Below are 22,107 nucleotides of genomic sequence, written 5' to 3'. Positions count from 1 at the left end.
AATAAGATAACTGTAATTCACAGGTTCATACTTGAATCTGAAAACTCTGGTTTTATATGATTTCTCCTTTCACTTGAATAAAAATATTCACCAGAATAAAAATATTAATTAAAAATATTCTGAACTTAAATTCCATTCTTCCCAATAACATCTCCATATAGAAAATGTAGTAGAAAATATGAAAACAAGAATGTCCCCTCTACTGCCAATAAAAAAGAACAGCTCAATACTAATAGTGAAGTTAAAACAAATCTACACATTTGCCATGTCCAAAAATGTTTGTCTCATTCTTTGAGTTCATCACCTCTCTATCAGGACGTGGATACAATGCTTCATCATCCGTCTTCTGGAGTAGTGGTTGAATCATTGCATTGGTCAGAATTCTTAAGGGGTCTTCCTTGAAGCATCCACACCATCCCCTCCTACCCACTAGGATAAAGAGCCTTTGTTTACATGCTTCCTAGGATTGGGGATAAAGCCTGTAGAACAGAAACTTAACTGACCTTTAGGGATAAAGCCCCCATCCTTAGCTCCTGCTAACCAACTAACCCGACCAATTTCAATCCCATCTCCTCTAAGAAGCTTTTTCCAGACCATATGTCTGAAACAATCTCTCTAAACTCTTGAAACACTTTCTATCTCTTTAAACAGTAAGCACTTATCATATACTGCCTTGAATTGTAGGGGGTTTTGTTTTGTTTTTAAAAAAAGTGTGTCCAAGTCTCTGCCACCCCCTCTTCCAACTAAATTCTAAGGTGATATACTGAAAAGTCATTAGTTTTTGGTTCTTTCTACTCCTTGTTGTCTGTAAGTCACTCAGTTAGCATATTGTTGACTAATCAGTTAACATCAATAGGCATAGGCCTGCAGAAACATACGTGCAAACCCTATAAATTCTAATGTACATCAAGAACAGAAAATCAAAGTCTGCCACTGGCTCGTTACCTATATAATTCTTGTTTAAATGAAGGCTTCTTTTCTTCTCCTTAGAAACTCCAACCACATTAAAAGGGTATGATTGGAAGTCTAACAAAGGGACTCAACATGCAATACATACTTTATCTTTAATTTCCCCAAACTAAGGATTATTTTAAGAAAACCTCTGTGGCCTGTCAAAGAGCCTATAACAAAGAGGTCACCAAGGCTAAGTCAGTTAAATAAACACTAGGACACAAGAATAGGGCATTGTCTATTACTTTGCTGATAAGTGCCTAGTGAAAGTTCTTTTTACATACTAGGGACTCATTTATTTATTGAAATGAATAGTACAAATAAGCACATTATAAAATAGAATATGAACAGCTCCTTTCCGAGCCCCGACCCTGCAACTGGCAACATGGCTAAATGTACCAAGAAGGTCGGAATTGTTGGTAAATATGGAACATGTTATGGTGCATCCCTCAGAAAAATGGTGAAGAAAATTGAAATTAGCCAGCATGCCAAGTATACCTGCTCCTTCTGTGGCAAGACCAAATGAAGAGACAGGCTGTGGGTATCTGGCATTGTGGATCCTGTATGAAGACAGTAGCTGGTGGTGCATGGACCTACAATACCACCTCTGCAGTCACAGTCAAATCTGCCATCAGAAGACTGAAGAATTGAAAGACCATTAAAATCTGTAGCCCATAGTCCAACAATAAATGGGTTAATTTATGGAATAAAAAAAAATAGAATATGAACAAAGTTAAAGTCATTTCTGAATCACTGATTAAAAATTACTTGGGAAAGTATGGGTTGAGGGAGACAGGTTGGGAAGAAGCTCATTAATCTGAAAGTTTCAGGACCGACAAAAGCTCAAGATGAGTCAATAGTGTGATGTGACAGCCTGCCTCACAGTAAGAAATGCATTAATAGGAATATAGGAACCAGAACTATGAAAGTTGATATGTTGCTACACTGTCTTCTTGGCAAACCACATTTAGACTATTGGAGGAAAACATTTTAAGAGGCATTGAAAAATTGTCCAACAAAGGAATGGATTGCCCGTGGGAGGTGCTGAGTTTTCCATCACTGGAAATTATCAAGCAGAGGCAAGTTAATCCTTACTTGGGATGTTGTAAAAGGAATTCACGATGAATGTCGTATGAGTTGGACTAGAGGGCTTCTTTAAAATTTTAAATTCAATGGTTGTTATTGTAAGAAATTTTTTAAAAATATGTTTCTCAGAGGCTATACTTTCCATACAAAATGGAAAACTCACCATCCTCCTTCCCCATCCCCATCTCTCAATTCTTGTCTTGCCCTTTACAATCATTATGCCTGTGTTACTACTTGAAATAGATCTCTCCCTTCATGCTCCAAACTTTACCTATGAAATCTGCCTCCCTCTTCAAATCCTAAATCAGCTTCTACCTCCTTCATGAAGCCCCTCCTGAATTGTTGTTCACAACCCTAAATGATCACTCCCACTCCTGCCTCAAATATCTCAATGCATTTTGGGAGGCTTCTTGGTGCTCATTTTCTTGAGTACAAAGAATTGCCTTGAATCACAGTTATTTGTGTTTATGTCTTGACCACCCCCCGCCTGCCTCCAATTAGAGTGTAAGCTTCTTCAGAGAAGAGACTGTGTCTTATTATTTTTATGTAGGACCTAGAATTAGTAAACACTTCAGAAACGTTTGTTGAATTGACCTGAAGGGCCTGAATCAGCAGCCTCTCAGTGGAAAATAACAGTAGTTAAGCATAGGAAGATGCATTATGGAGATGTTTCTGGGGGATAGAACAGCTGTTCTTTGGCTTCCTTTGGAGTTAACTCCAGAGAAAATCCTTGTGCTATTATCTAAGAAAGTATTTAGGTGAGATAGAAAGAATAGTTTCCTTACATAAGAGGCTAACACTGTGTTAAACACTAGAGATATGGATGAAAAAGTGAAATAGGACCTGCCCACCAGCAGCTTATTTTCCAATGGTGGACACAGTATGTGTGTACATATGCATGCATGTATACACACATGTATGTATATACACACATACATATATTTGCAATGTATATATATATACACACTTGCATGTATGTGTGTATTATATATGTATATACATTTGTGTGTTTAATCTATACACATATATAGTATATAGTCTCTATATATCATTCATAAAGAGACTATATACATAATATATGTATAGAGTTTAATGGGGGCAGCTAGGTGGCACAGTGGATAGAGTGCCAGGCCTAGAGGCAGGAAGACTCAACTTCCTGAGTTCAAATCTGGCATCAGACACTAGCTGTGTGACCCTGGGCAAGTCACTTCACCTGTTTGCCTCAGTTTTAAATCTGTAAAATGAGCTGGAGGAGGAAACGGGAAACCAGTATCTTTGCCAAGAAAATCCTTCATGGTCTCGTAAAGAGCTGTTGTTGTTGTTACTGTCCTTTGTTTTTCAAGAGGACCAAAATGTCACCGCTATGCTAGAGTCAGGTTTCAGTGTGTCTGGCTGTGGCTGATCCGACCAATATGAGCTCCAAATGTTCTACCACAGGTTGCACAGTCTATGTGAACCTTTGGGGTGGATTCTCTAAGTTTGTGTGTCTTGCATTTCCCTTGAGCTATTTCAATTCTGCTTTGCTCATAGAGCACAGCACCCTTCCTGATGTGGGCACTCCACGCTGAGCCATGTCTCTCATGTTACATAATCAATTCCAAAGTTCTCAAGACAGACCTTGAGAGTGTCCTTTTATTGTTTCTTCTGACCACCATGTGAATGCTTACCCTGTGTGAGTTCTCCATAAAATAGTCTTTTTAGCAAGCATACGTTTTGTATTTGAACAACGTGGCCAGCCCATCGGAGTTGCACTCTGTGAAACAGGGTTTGAATGCTTGGCATTTCAGTTCGAGAAAGGATCTCAGTATCTGGTATCTTATCCTGACAGGTGATCTTCAGAATCTTCCTAAGACAATTCAAGTGAAAGTGATTCCGTTTCTTGGCATGGTGCTGGTATACTGTACAGGTTTCACAGGCATGCAGCAATGAGGTCAGCACAATGGCTCTGCAGACCTTCAGTTTGGTAGTCAGTCTAACACCTCTGCTCTCCCATACTTTCCTTCAGAGCCTCCCAAACACTGAGCTAGCTCTGGCAATGCACACATCAGCATCATTATCAATGTGTACATCCCTGGAAAGTACACTACCAAGGTAAGTGAACTTATCCACAGCATTCAAAACTTATCCATTTTCTCATGAAGATTTGGACATAACTGAACAATAACAACATAGTATAATATAATAGTATACAATATGATATGATATATAATAGTATATGTGTGTATGTGTGTGTGTATATATATATGTATATACATGTATGTTGCATACAAGGTAGTTTGGGGTGGAAGCTATTTAGTTGGGGAAGGAGGTAAGGATCAGGAAAGGAAGGAAACAAACATTTATTAAGCACCTACTATGTGCCAGGCACTGTGCCAAACACTTTCCAAATATCTCATTTGATCCTTACAATAAGTAGGTGGTATTATTATTCACATTTTACAGTTGAGGAAACTGAGGCAAACAAAGATCAAGTGACTTGCCCAGGGTCACACAGCTGGTAAGTTTCTGAGATTGAGTTTGAACTCAGGTTCCTGACTCAGGTCCAGCTTTCTATTGTCTACTAGTTGCCCCCAGGTTCATTTTATATGTATCAAAATGCACTCAATCCCTACCACCAAGACAGATTATGTTGATGCAGTGGAAAGAAAAAAAATGAGAAGCAAGACACATGGGTTCTCTGCTTGGCCTTATCATTATTACTTGGGTAATCTCTGACAAGTCATTCAGCTGCTGTAGTCCTCAATGACCTCATTCATTAAATGAGGATAATGCCATCTTACCTGTTCAAGGTAGGGAACTGGAAAGAATGACCTCTTGTGCATTCTTCCAGCTCCAGGTACTATGATTCTGTTGTATTGAATTAAGTTCCTGAAATTTCAGCTTTGTTGGCTGAGTGGACTCCCCAGCTCCCTCACGGTCACTTTCTCACACCAAAGGAAAGGAGCTGATGAGTGACGGCAGAGGAGATAGAACTTGTTCCTTAGGGAGTATGCTAAGAAAGATCTGAGAAAAGCAAGGCCTTTGGGGTTCCAAAACAGTAAGCAAAGAGAGGAAAGATGGCCTGACTCATTTCAAGCTAGCTGAGAAAGATCTCTCTCGGTAGTTCTCCCTTTGTTTCTAATGGCTCCTAGGAAGCAGACAGCATCTGGGAAGGCCTCCAGGCAGGGGTGATAAAAAACACTAAATAGTTTCTCTCTGCTGGGTAATACAATCTTCTTCATTACTCTTCCTGGGAGAGATTATGTACATAAGGCTCCTGTCTCCTGTCTAAATACCAGACAGCCTTGAGCAAGAAATACTGTTAGGGTTACCCAGGGTTCCCTTAGAGCCAGGCAGCCCCTGAGTCTGAATCACAGGGCCTCTTCCATCAGTGATTTAGCTTCTACTCCTACCCCTTGACCATTTTCCAGATAACAGAAAGACATCTGGAGGGGGAAAATCAGTAGGTCCCTAAGAGAAACTCAGTTTGCATTCTTTATAGCCAAAGTTAGTCAATTAATGAGAATTTATTAAGTATCTGTATCAGGTGCTGTGCTAAATCCTAGAGACATAAAGAAAGCCCTCCTACCCTCCCCTGCAATAACAACTAGTCTTGCCTTCAAGGATTGCACAGGCTAATGGGTGAGACAGCATGCATGCAAACAAATATGTACAAGGTGAAGAGGAGACTTAAAAAGTTCCCCAGTAAATTAAGTCAATACAAGAAAGGCATTGATTATAGACGACCTTCTCCAGGAGTTTAGCCACAGAAGAGAGAAGAGACATAGAATAATACCTGACAAAGAGCTAACCAATTTTCAAAGGCCCAAAGAAAGTGGTACATCATCTGCAAACTAGAACAGGACCAAAAGCATCCTCCCAAATTTAATGCCAGCAAGAATGATCACTAGTGGAAGAAACTTCCTAAAACAGTTTTCATCACAGCATTCCTTAATCTAATAATCTTCTAGACAGACAATTGCACTGGGACAGTTAGGTGGCCAAGTGGTTAGAATGCTGGACCTGGAGTCAGGAAGACCTGAATTCAAATCTGGCCTCAGACACTTAACTAGCTGTGTGACCTTGGGCAAGTCACCTAAGCTCTCTCCGGCTGTTTCCTGCATTGTAAAATAGAAACAGTAACAGTCCCCAACCTGCAGGGTTGTTGCGAGGATCATGTGAGATAATTTGTAAAGTTCTTAGTCTGGTATCTGACACATAGTAAGTGCTTAATCAATTCTTGTTTCCCTCCATCTACTCATACTGTTACTTCTTTTCTCTGAAGTCCTATTGGACATATGTCTTCAATGGCAAGGAGTTTCGAATCTTAGTCTCTTCAGATTATTTCATGCATGTTTGTCTTACCCTCCAGCCAGATGATAAGCAATGAATCTTCAACTTTAAACTCCTACCTAGACAAGAATCCTCTCTAGTACAGGGACCATGTTAACTATTCCTTTTCTGTCTTCTGTGATGGGAAGTTCTGTATGTGCCACTATAGGTGAATAAATTAGGTGGTTAATTGATTGACTAACAGTGTTGGTTTTCCTGAGATATTCCTCATGATAGGATCAGCTATATGATTCTATATGATAAGACTAATTTTTATAACAAAGACAATCTATGTTCTTGGCCTCTAGTCAACAATGTCAAAAGAGAGTGGAGCCCTGAATAAAATGGGAGACCCAAATAATGGATACAGGGAAACAAATGGAGTTTTGAAATGAACACTGAATTTAGAGTCAGAAGCTCTTGGTTCAAATCCAGACCCTACCACTTTAACCATGTGACTTTAGAGAAGTTATGTCATCTCTTTGGGCATGTCTTCTCATTTTTTAAATAAGAGGACTTCTAGGGTCTTTTCCCTTTCCAAATATATGATCCTAAGATCTTTGTAATCATGGGTTCTCTGTTGTTCCCTCACAGAGTCTATGCTCACACCATCCCACAAGTTGCTATTTTTAAAAAGGAGTATTGTGTTTTTTCCAAGCACTGGCCACTCCCTAACCCAGTGATTTCCATAAATGTTGAGATATTTCCCATGCTTTCATGGCCTGTCTGTGACATAGTCATTACTCAGTGGAGCACATCAGGAGGAATGAAGCGGGAGGGGGAGAGTGCTGGTAGGGTAAAGGTAGACTCTTTGTCCTTGACCTTTAATCAACCATCTTATTAAATATGCTTATTCATATAATGATCTGACCTATGGCGACTCAGTTCCAAAACCAGCTAATGAATGGTGGGAAAATAATCCTCGTGTTGAGATCTTCTCTTCTGGAAACACAGACATGGTCTTGTGGATTTATGGAACTAAAGAACTGGAAAGGATTTTAAAGATTATCTAGTCTAACATCTTCATCTTACAGACCAAAAGAGGGGAGTTTGCTGAGGGTCACATAAGTAGCTAGTGACATAAATCAGCCACTAATTTTTACAACCCAAGTTTAGATCATGAGGCCAAAGACCTAGAGCTGGAAAAGCCCCTTAGAGAAAATCTGATCCAAACTCCCCTCATTTTACAGGTGGAGAAACTGAGGTCCAAAGAGATTAAATGATTTGCCCAATGTCACATGGGTAATGAGTGGCAGTATCTGAGTTCAGTACTCTTTCCACTGTGCTTTATTTGAGAATGAAGAATTGAATACACAATTAATGGTCACAAATCTGATGTGAAGACCATAGTGACAGATTGATGGTCACAAAATCACACAATATTCAAGAATATGGGATCATACTCTTGGAATGAATGGGTTATCCAGTCCAACATCCTCATTTTACAAATGAAGTAACTGAGGTCCAAAGAGATGAGACAAATTGCCCAAGGCCATGCTGGAAATTTATGGCAGACCCAGACCTTGAAGCCAAGTCCTCTTGATTCCTAATTCAGCATTCTTTCAACAATGGAGTAACAACCCATCAGATAAGAGCCTCTTATGGGTCCATTTTCTTTTAAAAAAAATAGTAGCAATATAAATTGCGAATCAATCATAGACTTCTTGAACTGAAAGTTCCCAGCCAGGTCTTTCAAAACTCATGTTAAGCTGATTTTACTCAGAAGTTTGAAATCTGGGTGCTCATGAAGAATTCTGTAAAATCTTGACTTCTCCAACTCAACACTAGCAGAAGGAAAACAAGCAAATTTAACAGGGGGTTGGTAGTAATCTGGCTATTACCTTTGTCATTTCATTGATCATCAGAACTGATCTGACTAGTCATGTAAGCATGTAAGTTCAGATAAGTTCAAAGTCAAAGGGAGCCTAAAGATCATCTATTCTGCCATCTCTCATTCAACTGATGAGAAAACTGGCCCCAAGAGAGTTTAAGGAAATTGCCCAGACACACAGAGATTAACCTGAATCAAAACCCCAGGATTCATGTGTACAGCATAAGATAGTTAATGCCTCCGCTCCTAGAAATGCCCTGCAAGTCATCCTTAGCACTGCCTCCTTTCCCGAGTCCTCCAAACACTGTAGGAGTTGACAAGTCAGTCATTCAGTAAATCTGAGAAATATGTTCTTCAGAAATTATGTGTATTTTGTCTGAAGAGCCTCTTAAGTTAGAGATTTGGCAATCCTCAAGTATGTTTTGTGTTTTGCAAAAGAAAATTACTAACATATTAAGTCTTGATGAGTAAGAGATGGAAGAAAAACAAATCAAATGGAAAAAAGATCTGTAGCTTCCAGGTGGAAGAAAAGAAGGTCTATGGTGAGTGTGAATAAGAAAGATAGTAGGTGATGGAGGAGAAAGTGCTTTAAGGTTAAAGGAAAAAAAAACCTCAAAGTGATTTAAGAACAGAAAAATTAATCTTTTCTGAGCTGAAGCTAGACCATTCCCAAGTGGATCATATGCTTAATGACTTCCAATCACTTTCTAGCATTTGCAGACACTGCCAAATTTAAGCATGAATTTATTAATAATATTATACATTAGTGATCTTTTAGGCAAGGGAAAATCATACACATATTCAACATCTGTTTAGTTCCATTTGCTCAAGGTTATATTCTTAAGACTTCTAACAGTTCAGACTTGCCACCTGACTTCAGACATGTCAGAGTCTGTTCAAACAAACTTGAGTTGCAATAGCTATGCAAACATTTGCTGACACTGTTACACAAACTATACTTGAAGTGTGCTCTGTACAAAAAGTATACTTTCTTCCCAGAAATGAACATTAAGGAAGGAACAGCAGATCAATTCCAGAAAATGAGGCAAGGATATTGTACATCTCAAGATCTTTTGGAATATTGCTACTGCTTGGGATATGTTTCTTATAAAATACATCTGAGAGTAGTTGTTCGAAAAAGAGTGGTAGTCCAACTATTCCATTGTGGGCTTGCCTTGCCTGAACTATTATGAAGTTATTTGAGGTGACCTGAAGAGGGAAGTTGTAGGTACTCTGACTTTTTCTTCTCTGTCATTGCTTCAAGGAAATAGTGTTTTTTACTATGATCTTCACATCAGTGAGCTGGTGTCTGATAAATCAATTATCAAGAAAAGAGATTGATGGCCCTATGGCTATAATACATACTGGGTGGAATAACAGAAACCATTTCATCTCCCTGGATCCAAGGGAACAAAAATATTGGTTGAGGCTGTAATTGATGGAAAGACTTGCCCAGGGTCACACAGCTAGTAAGTGTCAAGTTCTGAGGCCGGATTTGAACTCAGGTCCTCCTGACTCCAGAGTTGGTCCTCTATCCACTGTACCACCGAGCTGCCCCAATCCTATCACTTCATTGCACTGGAGAATTGGAAAGACAAAACCTATTACCAGTATTCATTTCAGAAGGAAAGATCTCAATAGGAAGGGCCAGTTCTTTAGTGTGCAGACTTTGAAAGAGAGAATCTACTAAGTTGTTAGTGAGGTCAATATAAGAAGCACATCAAGCTTAACATAATAACTTTAGACTATGAGTGCAACTAGGCTCCATCACGCTTTATATGAATTAGCTAATCAGTTTGACTGTTGGTGCAAGATTTGTGGTCAACTTAGACTATTCCTTATGATACAACCACTTCATACCTGAAGTACAACAAGCCACTGTTGATGAACTTGACTCTGTTCTTCAATCAAGGTACTTCTTTAGGTTTGGCTGTGTTTTGCTGCATTAGACTGCTTTCATTATATAGGATAGGTTTAATCCCCCACAGCAGGGCCAAGACTTTCTCTCCATAAAGTCAGGTCTACCTGTATTCACGGGGCAGACTCCAGTACTGAGGAAATGAGATAGAGTTTGTCTTGCTCAGAATTCCCTGGCTCTGATATAGATGTTAAAGGAACAAGTCTTAGCCGAAGAGATAATGAAACTATTGATGTAAATCACCGGGGATAAGGTAAGGATTTGTATGGCTATCCTTGAGCTAATCTGATTGTGTACTGATAACAAGGGTCATATCCTTAAAAAGGAAGAATGCTGTGCCAGTGACAGTCTCTAAGAATATGGAAAGAGTATTTCATTGGGTTTCTTGTCCCAAACTTATTTAAAATAATGTCGAGAGTTTCTGACAGCATGAGTAAAATATTTTGTAATATTTATTCTGAACTTGTCTGCATAGTTTCATTATGTGTGGCTGCATTTCAGGTTAACCATTGCCACTAGCCAACCATTATCATAGGATGTCTCATATCATACAGAATTCTCAATTCAAGTGGAAGAAAAGGTTTGGAAAAAACACATATTTTTCAGTTACATTTTCAGTAGTTGGCCCACCTTTGGCTAGACTTCCAACAATCTCAAGAGTCGCAGCTACTTTTTTTCCAATGTTTGGTTCATCCATTGCCTCTTCAATTAAGTTTAATTAGATGAGCCATAAAGGCAGGGGCACACACTCCAGTGCTCCAATGAGTAGGTTATTTTGCCCCAAATTTGACTTCAAACTTTTTAGCTCTTATATCAGACCCCATATCCTTTAACTTTAAATAACACTTACATCCTGAGAGAGTCTTGAGAGAATAGGTTGAAGAATCTTTGATCAAAGGCACATGAACAATTAAATTTGTGAAACTGATCCAAGTGTCTCTTACAGAATCTACAAATGCATTAGCTAGAGACTTTTCATCAATGACTCTTTGCTTTGCCAGAATTGAGTGATATTTGAGTTGAGTAATGCTGTATTGTGAAGATCAAATAGCTGGGTTCAAATTATGGGGAAAGTATGGCCAGGCTCCAGAGATGTCTTTGGACACAAGTGTTAATAAAGGTTGATAAGCTACAGCTTTTGCCCAAAAGTGAGGTTATTTGTGAGGTATTTGTGAGGTCACAAATACGTACACCATTACAATCATTCCAGAGAGTCATCCTACAATTGCAAACTTACTGTTTAAGGCACATCCTATAAGATTATGAACTCAATTAGTCATTATTAGTCACTTTAGTCCCTCTTTCAGTTTGTCTCAGTTTACTGCATGTAGGTATCAAGGTGATCTACCTGCCAAAGAAAGGAATTACTTATCTGAGAACTATCTTAGATATGGATATTTGCCTACTGGTTTGTTACAATATGGATTTGACATGGGTGCTATTACATAGCATTCCAGAAGGAGTAACAGGTCATTGGCCTATTCTATTCTGATGAACAAGTGGAGTTTGGGGTCCCTAATCTCCTCACTGACCTTTTATGCTTGGTCAGAAGGGGCAATGTGATATTATGCAGCCACTATGAAGAGCGGTCGCTGTATTCTTATGCCAGAAAATACTTGGCTTGTCAGATTACTGCAGTGTTCCTTTGCTAAGTAACCCATGTCTTAGTATACAAGCAATTGGTGGTTGCTCATTTGGTGATCTAAGGTCCTATGCTGAAGAAGTACTAGCTGGATCATGGGGAGATCACTCTGTCACAGAAAGACTAACAATTCAGTGAGTCCAGTTCCTCCCTGTTAATTTGCAGTAATAATTGGGCCTTGAGATCTCTTGTGTGAAGACTTACTTATATGGAAATGGGGAGTGGTACATCATGCCAAGTAAGGATGTCCACATAAGGACTGGGGAAGGATTCTTGGCTTGGTGGGACCAGGTGACTGACATGATGGGCTATAAGGTAATTAGTTGTGATATGGATCCTACTGTCCCAGTGACTCACTTGGGGTTTGTGTGTGGGGGGAGGGCCTGAGAATTAAGAGCCCTCGCCTTAGGTCCCCAGAACAGATAATTAAGGAAATAAAAAATTCTAGATGAGTAACCAACTATCTCTAGCATCCAAGAACCAGGCTAGAAAAATGGAGATAATATATGTAAAGTGTTTGGCGAATTTTAAAGCCCTATGAAGAGTGTACCAAAAGTCTTAGTGCAGTTTTAAGCTACTAAAGATTTTAAAGAATTAAAAAAATTAAACATTTTTAAAGCAGTTTAAAACACATTTTAAAAATACATGTCTGTATAATTTCAACATGTGTGGCTGTATTTCAGGTTAACCAGTTCCACTGGCCAAACATTATCATGGGATGTGTCTTACATCCTATAGAATTCTCAATTCAACTGGAAAAAAAGTTTTGGGAAAAAACAACAACAACATAGATTTATCAGTTACATTCTGTATTCTGACATGCCATATAAATGTTAACTGTTATTATGTGGCACCCCTTTCCCTACTCCAACCCTTAAAAACAAAGCAAAAAGCAACCTTAGATTTTGTTAAATGAGGTATACCTTCCATAAAGGAGATTGCCCTGTTGTATTCTGCCCTGGTCAGACCACATCTAGAGTAGTGCCTTTCATTTTCAGTGCCAAATATTAGGAAGGACAATAATAAGTTGGAAGGCAACTAAGATGGTTTGCCTAGAGGAGGGCAACCAAGGTAGTGAAGGACCTGGAGACCATGCCACTTGTGGATTGGTTGAAGGAACTAGTTTGGGAATAGAAGACCTAGGGAGGAGTGGGGTGGACTGTAGGAACCAGATTGTACCAATGAGAAAAATGATTGCTAAATTTTCATTGTGAGAAATCAAGATTTGCTTTATTGTTTTTTTAATTGTCTAGACTTAAGAAAGTGTAGAGAGAATGTTAATTATATAAATTAAATTTAAAAGTATGGTGATGTGTACATTTTTTATTTCTTTTTCTTAGAGAACTAGTTGTTCAACATTCATCAGCACATCACTGTTAACAGCTGTCTTCAAGTATTGGAAGGGCTGTCATGGAAAAGAGGAATTAGATTTATTTGTTGTTGTTGTTGAGTTGTTCAGTCATGTCCAACTCTTCGTGACCCCATGGGCCATATTAGCCATGGGGTTTTCTTGGCAAAGATTCTAGAGTGGTTTGCCATTTCCTTCTCCAGTGCATTAAGGCAAGCAGAGATTAAGTGACTTGCCCAGGGTCACACAACTAGTAAGTATCTGAGGCTGGATTTGAACTCAGGTCTTCTTGACTCTAGACCCAGTGCTCTAAGCACAATTGTGCTACCTAGCTACCTCCTAGATTTATTTGCTTGTCTCTAAAGGGCAGAATTAGGAACAATGGGAAGAAGTTGAAAAGAGACAAATTTGCAATTGATGTAAGGAAAAACTTCCTACAATAATAGTGATTTAAAAGTGGAAGGTTTAGAGGTGGTACTCTGTCTTTAAGCAAAGGCAAAATGGATGTCCACTTTTCAGGTGTGTTGTTGAAGGAATCCTTTTTAAGGTATCAGTTGAATTAAATGGCCCCTGGGGTCCCTTCCAATTCTGAGATTCTGCCATTTGAGAAACTCCAGTTTTCTGAATCTGTTTCTCAGTATGCATTTATTAAGCACCTGCTATGTTCCAGGCACCGTGCTAAGCACTGGGAGTACAAAAGACAGAAGACAGTCTGTTCTCAAGCAGTTTCTAGTGTAAACAACTAGGTATAAACAAGCTATAGATAGGATAAATTGAAGAGAATCAGCAGAAGGAAGTCACTAGCATGGACTTTAGCATTATTTAACACTCAGATACAATGGATACAAATCTTGTGAACCTTCCCACTGGGATACATACCTGCAGGTGACATAGTCCAGCTCACTGTTCACATAGTATGGTTGGAATGGGGGACCCTGAGAGAAAGGAGCTTGAAAGCATTACAGTTTAATGGGAACTGCTCTGAACTTAGATTTAGAAGATTTAGGGTTAAGTCTTGGCTTAGACACATAAGGTTTCTCCTAGACCTGACAGAATTTATGTAAAGGCAATTTTCCAACTTTAAAATTTTATATAAACATTGGCTTTATTAAGAAAAAAAACATGACCACTTTGATGATCCATTATTTTCATCTGTGTGGGTAATCTCTCCACTGATTCAGATTGCAGCCCTTTAATGACTTAAATGGAGTCTGAGAGTTTCTGTAGTCAAAAATAGTTATTATCTGAAAGCCAAACTGAAGACAAACCTCTCTGAGCTTAGATAGGTTGGTCCTTAGACAGCAAACACACAGTCCTTGACCAGGTCTGTGGGCCAAGCCTTTCAAATTTGCTAGGATTTGGTAGAGTGCATCCTACTAGCTTCTCTATAAAAATAAAATAAAATAAAATCACAGCCTGTTCCTTCTTCCTCATTCCTGTCTCCTTCCTTATTCTGCCTGCAGTTGCTGACCAAAACTAATGATGTCGTTTTTCTTGTCAATTTTTCTTCAAGGTCCTGTTTTCAAACTTTGGAATTATGTTGATTCCTCCCTCTGGATTTCCTCCAAATTTCAAGTTTTCCTTTTCTTTCTCAAGGAGAAGAGGCTGTCCACTAGAAATTCCTTCCTGTGGCTTCCAATAATCCTGAATGACTCCCTGGAGTCATCCCTAGGCATGAGTTTTCCAACTACTCTAATCAATTTAATGACTAGTGAATATTTAAACAGGGGAAAATAAATATAGCTCAGTTTATCTTGGTTAAGTGCTTCCATCCTGACCTGGGAGCTTCTGAAGTAGGCTGAAAGTCAGCCTCCAGAGACCCCATGAACTCATCTGAAAACTAGCCCTCCCTCACCCTTCAAATGGCAGAGTACTCTCTTTCAGCTTGCTCTTATTCTCCAAGTTGCCCAAGCTACAAGCTGTCTCCCACTTGTCCTTTGACTATCCTCCCCCATTTCCAATATTCAAGGACCTACGATTTATTTTTTCTTCAAAATGAGACCAAGAGAATACTCTCTCTCTCTCTCTCTCTCTCTCTCTCTCTCTCTCTCTCTCTCTCTCTCTCTCTCTCTCTCTCTCTCTCTCTCCCCTCTGTCTCTCTCTCCATATATATGTATATATGTATGCATATATGTATATATTTACACACATACACACACACGTATTTCCCCCTTTTCTATCTTCACTGCCTCCACTTTGGTCCAGACTCTAATTACCTTACTCTCTCTCCCAGTCTCCTGACTGTTCCCCTTGATTCCCCTTCAAATTCAAATCAAAAGTTATCTCCCTAAATCACTTCTCTGATCATGTCATTTCTCTACACTAAAACCTTCAATGGCTGCCGTTGTCTGCAAGATAAAGGACAAACTACTTGACCTGGCCATTACAGTCTCTCTACTCTCTGGACCTTACCTATTTTTCCTTTCTCTGTCCATTAAGTAGCTTTTCAACCTCACCTTTCACTATTCCCAGTTTACAAGATCCCAATAATCCAGTCTGAATCCAATCATCTATTTACTCTCTCCCCAGAATTCCCATATTACTCTCTTAGCTCCTAATTTGGATTGCTTTCCTAATCTTTTCCATTTACTTGAATATGGCCCATCCCTCAAAGTCCTTTCCTCTACCTCCTCAGAGAGGACTCCCTTGACCAAGCCCTTAGACTTTTCATGACATTTTGTTTCAGCAATTTTCCAAAGCATCCATTACTTAATGTGTATGATCATTATCTATGTATCTTATCCACAGTGAGGACAGAGATTCTGTCAAATATAAACTTTTTATCTTCCTGAACACCCTGTACACTGCTATTACACACAGTAGATACTTAATAGATAGATGTTCTTGGATTTTATCTGCCAGGAAACCGCAATAAAACGAGTTGAGATGATTGCAAGTTTGAAAAGCTGCTGAAAATATGAAATGAGGGAAAGGAGCTTTTTTAAAAAAAACAATTTTTTTTCAAGGCTAGAGTCCCATGTTTCTTAACTAGATTTTGAAACTCATAATCTTAGTTTCTGAACTGAATACAAAAGCTGGATAAATCCTTGTCTAATAAGCACTTTGTACTTATGTGGGATTTTACTTTCTCTTTTTTAGTTCTTAAGGGTTCTTATCCCCCAGGCACAGACAACATCTCCTCCAATTTCAGCTGGCACAGTAACTCCTGGAGACTAGAACTCAGGACTCAATGCACTCCATGGAAAACCATTCTTTCTCAACTGTCACAGAGATAGCCCAATGTAGTAAGAGGAAAATAAAGCTGAAAGTTAGGGAAGCTGGGTTCTAGTGATGATTCATTTGCCAACTCCCTCCATGACCTCAAGCAAATCATTTAACCTCTGAGTCTCAGTTTCCTTCTCCATAAAATGAGAAGTTTGGACCATATGATTGCCAACACGCTTTCAAATTTACAATTCCGTGGGAAAAAAAAAAACCTTTCTATGTCCATCTGCCTCTTCCCTAATATCTTCTTCACTTTAGCTATTATCAAAATTCTCCCTTGAATCTGGCAGGTGTTATGTACTTTCAAGAAAGACTTACGCTTTATAACATAATAATAATTGATGATGGTGATAACCAGTATTTATATGGGGCTTTAAGATTTGCAAAGTATTCTCCATGTCATCTCATTTGATCTTCACAACAGCCTTGTAAGGTAGTAGCTATTATCTCCATTTTACAGATGAGAAAATTGATGCTGAGAGAGGTTAAATGACCTGTCCAGGGTCACACAGTTAATAATTGCCTGAGGCTGGATTTGAACTCAGGTCTTCCTGACTCTAAATCTTTCACCACTTTGCTAGTGAATCCTTCTCAAATTCCTGTGCTTTACTGTATCTCTACCACTCTGTGTCCATAGCAGCTTCACAGGAAGCAAGAGAATCCTTTTCTCTTATTATTTGAAGGTCAGAAAACATTTATTTAAATCCAGGCTTGAACTTATTTGGGATATTGTCTCTGACCATGGGGGACATCAAACTTTCCAGAGGATGACTGCAGAGACATTTAATCAGAATAGATCGAGGCCCACAATTTTGCCAAATCCAAAAGCTTTCACTTTAACTATTACAGATGTATCCTGGAGAAATCTTGGTCTTTTTTTCCTCCCAATTTAATAGCAGACAATTGGTTTGACTGCTTTGATGTGTGACAAAATTGGCCAGTTATCAAAGAGGAAGCAGCTACTTGCATAATCATTGCTGGAGTTGTCCTCATTTCATCTCACCCACTCTTGTGCAGGGCTTCTACACTCTAGAGGAAGATCTCTGATTCACCCTCAACTAGTAATGATGCATCATATTCACATCCTGGGTTTCCACAAGTCAGTTTAAGTCAGTTATCTGCCTTTTGCCCAAATACCTTTTAATTGAATGATAACTCTAAAGAGTCCTAATTCATTGGCTTTCTACTGGCCCTGATCTCAACTTTCAACTTCATTTTACCGATGAAGGATTTAATAGAGGCTTAAAATGGGTTTCAAATGTTATCAATACATTATTCATTCATTGAACCAATACATATCACCCACTTGCTGTGTGCAAGTTACTTTGCAGCATATGAAACTGGGCAGAATGTAACCCTTGCCCTATGGGTTATACTACTGCAGATATTATAGTGCTCACTCTGCATATGGGGACAATAGAACTCACAAGTCCATAGGAGAATTCAGAATGCCTACAGAAACAACATGGATTCGTTAACAACAACACTGGATTCAAAGACATAGGTTCCCACCCAGATTCTGCCACTTAATTACTTATATGACTCTGGGCATATCACTTCCCTTTTCTGTCGCTGTGTCTTTGCATCTATAAAATGAATGGGTTGGAGTAGATTACCTCTAGGGTTCCTTCCAATTCTATGAGCTTTATCCACAAGACCATACGCACTCAGAATTTGCTACTTCCCTTTCCCAAGTAGTATCTTGGGCTTTTATCTTATGGTTCAAGCTACCTCCTTTCTCATACCAAGAAATCTAAAACATTTCTTCCTACACAGTATGACAAACCAAATTTCTCAATCTCCTCAAGAACAACATGTTCATCTTAAAAGGAAAATTATGCATTATCATCATTAGAAAAGTTTAGCTAGGGTGAAGAGATTTAATATAATGAATACAAAAACTCTTGAAGCATAAACACCACTAATTCCATTTTGAAGTTGTTCAGTCATTTTTCCAGTCATATACAACCCTTCATGACACCATTTGGGGTTTTCATAGCAAAGGTATTCAAGTGGTTTTGTCATTTCCTTCTCCAGCTAATTTTACAAATAAGGAAACTGAGGCAAACAAGATTAAGCAGATTGCCCAGAGTCACATAGCTAGGAAGTCTCTGAGGTCAGATTTGAACTCAGGAAGATCTTCCTGACTCTAGGCCCAGCTCTCTATTCACTGCACCAACTAGCCGCCTGCTTATTTTTTTTACGTAGAACATTCTTTTCACCATATGCTCTTTTTTTTGTATTTGGTCTGTTTTTTTTTTCTTTGGATAGTGACAGTTAGATTTGGACTGGTTTGCAATGAACATCATGGCAATGGGAATAAAAGATAATTCCTTTGGTGACGGCTCAGATCAATAGATCCACTCCTCATCTTAATGGTCAGTCAGCTTTCAGATTTATGAAATTTAAAAAAAAAAAGGTCACAGTGTCCTGGAATGCCTTCTCCTCTGATCCACAGATTGCTTTCAAAACCTTCAGCAGTTTAAAATTCACCTTCCTAACCTACCTAGATTGACCTTACCCCACTCAGATTCCACCTTTACTATAGTCTATTATGCTTTATGCTGTTTCCTTTATATTTACTATCTACAGCTAGGTCCTAAGCTTATCAACCACAAATTTTGATTCAATTCATTGCAACTTATTATATTGATACTTTCAACTAATTTAAAGATTAGCCAGATATTGGAGTTGCAAAGTTTAAGCAAGTACCAGGCTTCTGTCCCTTTGTGATCTTACTATATCACAGGAGAAATAAAAACAAATACCTGGATACTTATAATACAATGGAGTATATCTTACTGAAGTTCTTAACTTAGTCCATAAGGAGAAAATCCCATATGGCCAAACACCTTTGAAAATCCCAAGAAATCTTCCATTAAGTAAAGTATGATCCCAAACTGGGAATTTGGCCCAGAGAGCCATTTTTAAAGCTTATCTGGTAGGCAGACATGCTTTAAGGTTGGGAGGGAGAGGTTTATAAATTATTTAACTTGGGGGGCCTGGCAGAATTAATGCCCATGTGTTATAGGTGCTTTTTAGACACTGGAGAACTTCCACATAATTAGAACTATTGAAGATATAACATATCTTATAATGGTTGGAAATAAGATAAATGAGCCTTGTATAGTAAAAAAAAAATCATCAGACTGAGAGTCCATTAGTTTGGGATTCCTGGCTCTTTCCCCAAGTAGCTTTGTGGCCTTTCAGCCTCTCTAGACCTTTTTATTCATCTCCAGATTGGTAAGTTTGGACCAGATGATCTCTAAGGTCTCTTTCATTAAAAAAAAATACTATGAATCAAAGTGCTAAGACTAGAGGAAAAGTTGTCCTCACAGTATCCCAGAAAACAGAATCTATCCCTCCGTCATCATGTTTGCCAGGGAAGAGAGAAGTCATCTAAGGATCCTTTTTGCCATCAGCTGAATGTCATGCTGGGCCCCATCCAATACAGTAGAGTGTCCTATTAATGTTCACTGTAGAAGTTACACTCCCTTATCACCCAGCTTCAAGCCAGCTTTCTGCACTCAGAGCTCAGAATAACAACCTATCAAAGGTTGTGGCAGAGATCAGACAGGGACAGACAAGAGCTGTGTTGTACTCAGTGGAACCATGGGGTGGGAGACTAGAAGATAATAATAATAATAGTAATTTTTAAAAAGACACATCATAACTCCTCAGATAAGCAAATAGAAAAGGAAATACTAATTGACATAGCTTTAAGAGAATTTTTTTTAAAGTTGTGCCAGATGAAATAGAAATACTCTTATGGCACATAAGTCTGTAAGATGTAAAAGATGAAAGAAGGAAACAGGAAAGTGTTTACTAAAATGGGAAAAACATCAATCCACATTTCTCTTAATGATAGAAAAATTGCCTGCTACCACATTAAGCCACAATTTCCCTTTCAGTTTATCTGTATAAAAGAGAGAGAGAGTGAGAGAGAGAGAGAGAGAGAGAGAGAGAGAGAGAGAGAGAGAGAGAGAGAGCTCTGCTTTTAACTCTTAATTTCTTTTCCCCTCAAGTCAACAACAGGAAATCCCAGGGGTTATATGCAATGTTTAAAACGACCTGGGTGTTCTGAACATCAGGGATTTGGAAACAAAGCTCTGGTCACTTATTTCCCAGACAGCCCCCCAGATGAGGAGGTGACCTTGCTTGTCATCCCAAGGACTCCAGTGTAAGTTGCCCTCAAACTTGTCCTAAAAGGCCAATGAGTCACAGCTCCTGCTGACCAAAGTATCTCTCTGATGGAATATCACTTAGAATAAACTGCCATTGCCCTGACCCATGAGGAAAATTTTAATGGAACATATTGCATTTTCTGAGCTTCCTGGATTCCCATGGCCTCATCATGTAACAGATGTTCTGCACCAGACAGTGTTAAAATGTTGGTCCTTGGCTCAAAGTTGGGCCACAGAATTCAGATGTTAAGACACATTCGTATAGGAAAGCACCTGATGTATGCCAAGTCCTTTGCTTTATGTTCATCTTTCCATGTGACCCTGGTTGAACAACTTCATCACTTACAAGGGTCAAGCCTGAAGGTCAATCCAGATGGGCTGAAATGATAATGGATGGGTTAAGAAAAGCATGGAGAAAAAGGATGAGAAGGAGAAAAGAACGGAAAACTGGTGAATGTATAAGACGAGACCTTATTCCCCTCATTTACTAGTTAGAGAATCTATAATATTTGCAACATTACACACCCACTGTGTGCCAAGCTCTCTTGAGGCAGCAGTATTTCTATAATTTCTTTTGAATACAGAGTGCAGAGTTGAGGAGTGGGCGATGCAGTGGGAAAAGCACTGAACTGAGAGTTGAGACCTGGATTTTAAATTTCTTCACCCCATCTCTTGACCTTAGTGTCTTCCCCGCAGAATAGAGAGGTGTGTATTTACTGTACTCTAAGAAATGATGAAATGGATTGGTGGTGGCTTAAGAGGCAGACAGTGAGCTGGGGCTGGGGATGGGTCAGTGTTGGCATGTTCCTCTTTGGACCCAGCAGCCCAGTTGGGGTTGAGGTTGAGGAGTGAGCTGGGGACAATCTGTGCTTCACAAGCCCAGATGAGGAGCAGCTATAGCACAAGTGGAGCTGAGCAGCTGCAGCAGCCAGGTCTGACTCTTCTCCTTTCTTACAGCAGCCTGCTGACCCCTCCTTCAGTCCCCCTACTCCCTGGTGAACTCTGGGATCTTCAGGCTGCTGCCTGGGCTTTAGTTTGCCAGCTCACTTCACAGATGAGAAACTGAGGCAGATAGGGCTAAGTGACTTGCTCAGGGTCACACAGGTAGTAAATGTCTGAGGCCACAGTTGAACTGAGGAAGAAGTGAGTTTTCCTGACTCCAGGTCTGGCACTCTATCCACTGTGCTCATGGTCAAATGATTTCTTCCCCATATGACTATCGGATTGACAGTGAAATGAACTTGCTGACTACTTACCCTAAGAAGCTGGACCTTTGCAGGAGATCCATTATCTCTATTCTCACAAGGATGTGGTTCTAAAACCAAGTTTCCTCCCACACATTGTCAGATTGCCTCAGCGTACCTTAGTGGACGTATTTCTTTGTATCAGCCAAAGTTTTAGACACAACTAACATCAACAAAGGAACTCTTCTGATGTTTTACTTTTACATTACTTCATTTTAAGTGAAGCATTTTTTTTAATATATCTTGTAAGCTTGGTTCAAGGTCCCAATTCTAGAGGTCCACGGACATCCTATCAATGACATCGAGTACTCAGTCCTGCACTGGGTGTTTGATACCATATCTCTATGATGTAAGATTCTATGCAATG

General features: G+C 39.2%; 1 protein-coding gene and 1 pseudogene across 1 annotated transcript in view; one reads left to right on the top strand and one right to left on the bottom strand.

Annotated features, from left to right (window-relative positions):
- RGS5 (regulator of G protein signaling 5) overlaps nt 1–22,107 on the bottom strand; it is a 100,509-nt gene that overhangs the window by 58,514 nt on the left and 19,888 nt on the right.
- Nucleotides 1,319–1,602, top strand: LOC110209878 (large ribosomal subunit protein eL43 pseudogene; annotated as a pseudogene).

Source organism: Phascolarctos cinereus, unplaced genomic scaffold (genome assembly GCF_003287225.1).
Source record: "Phascolarctos cinereus isolate Bilbo 61053 unplaced genomic scaffold, phaCin_HiC Scaffold_5;HRSCAF=322, whole genome shotgun sequence".
In the NCBI taxonomy this organism is placed as follows: Eukaryota; Metazoa; Chordata; class Mammalia; order Diprotodontia; family Phascolarctidae; genus Phascolarctos; species Phascolarctos cinereus.
This window is presented reverse-complemented; position numbering and strand designations above follow the sequence as displayed.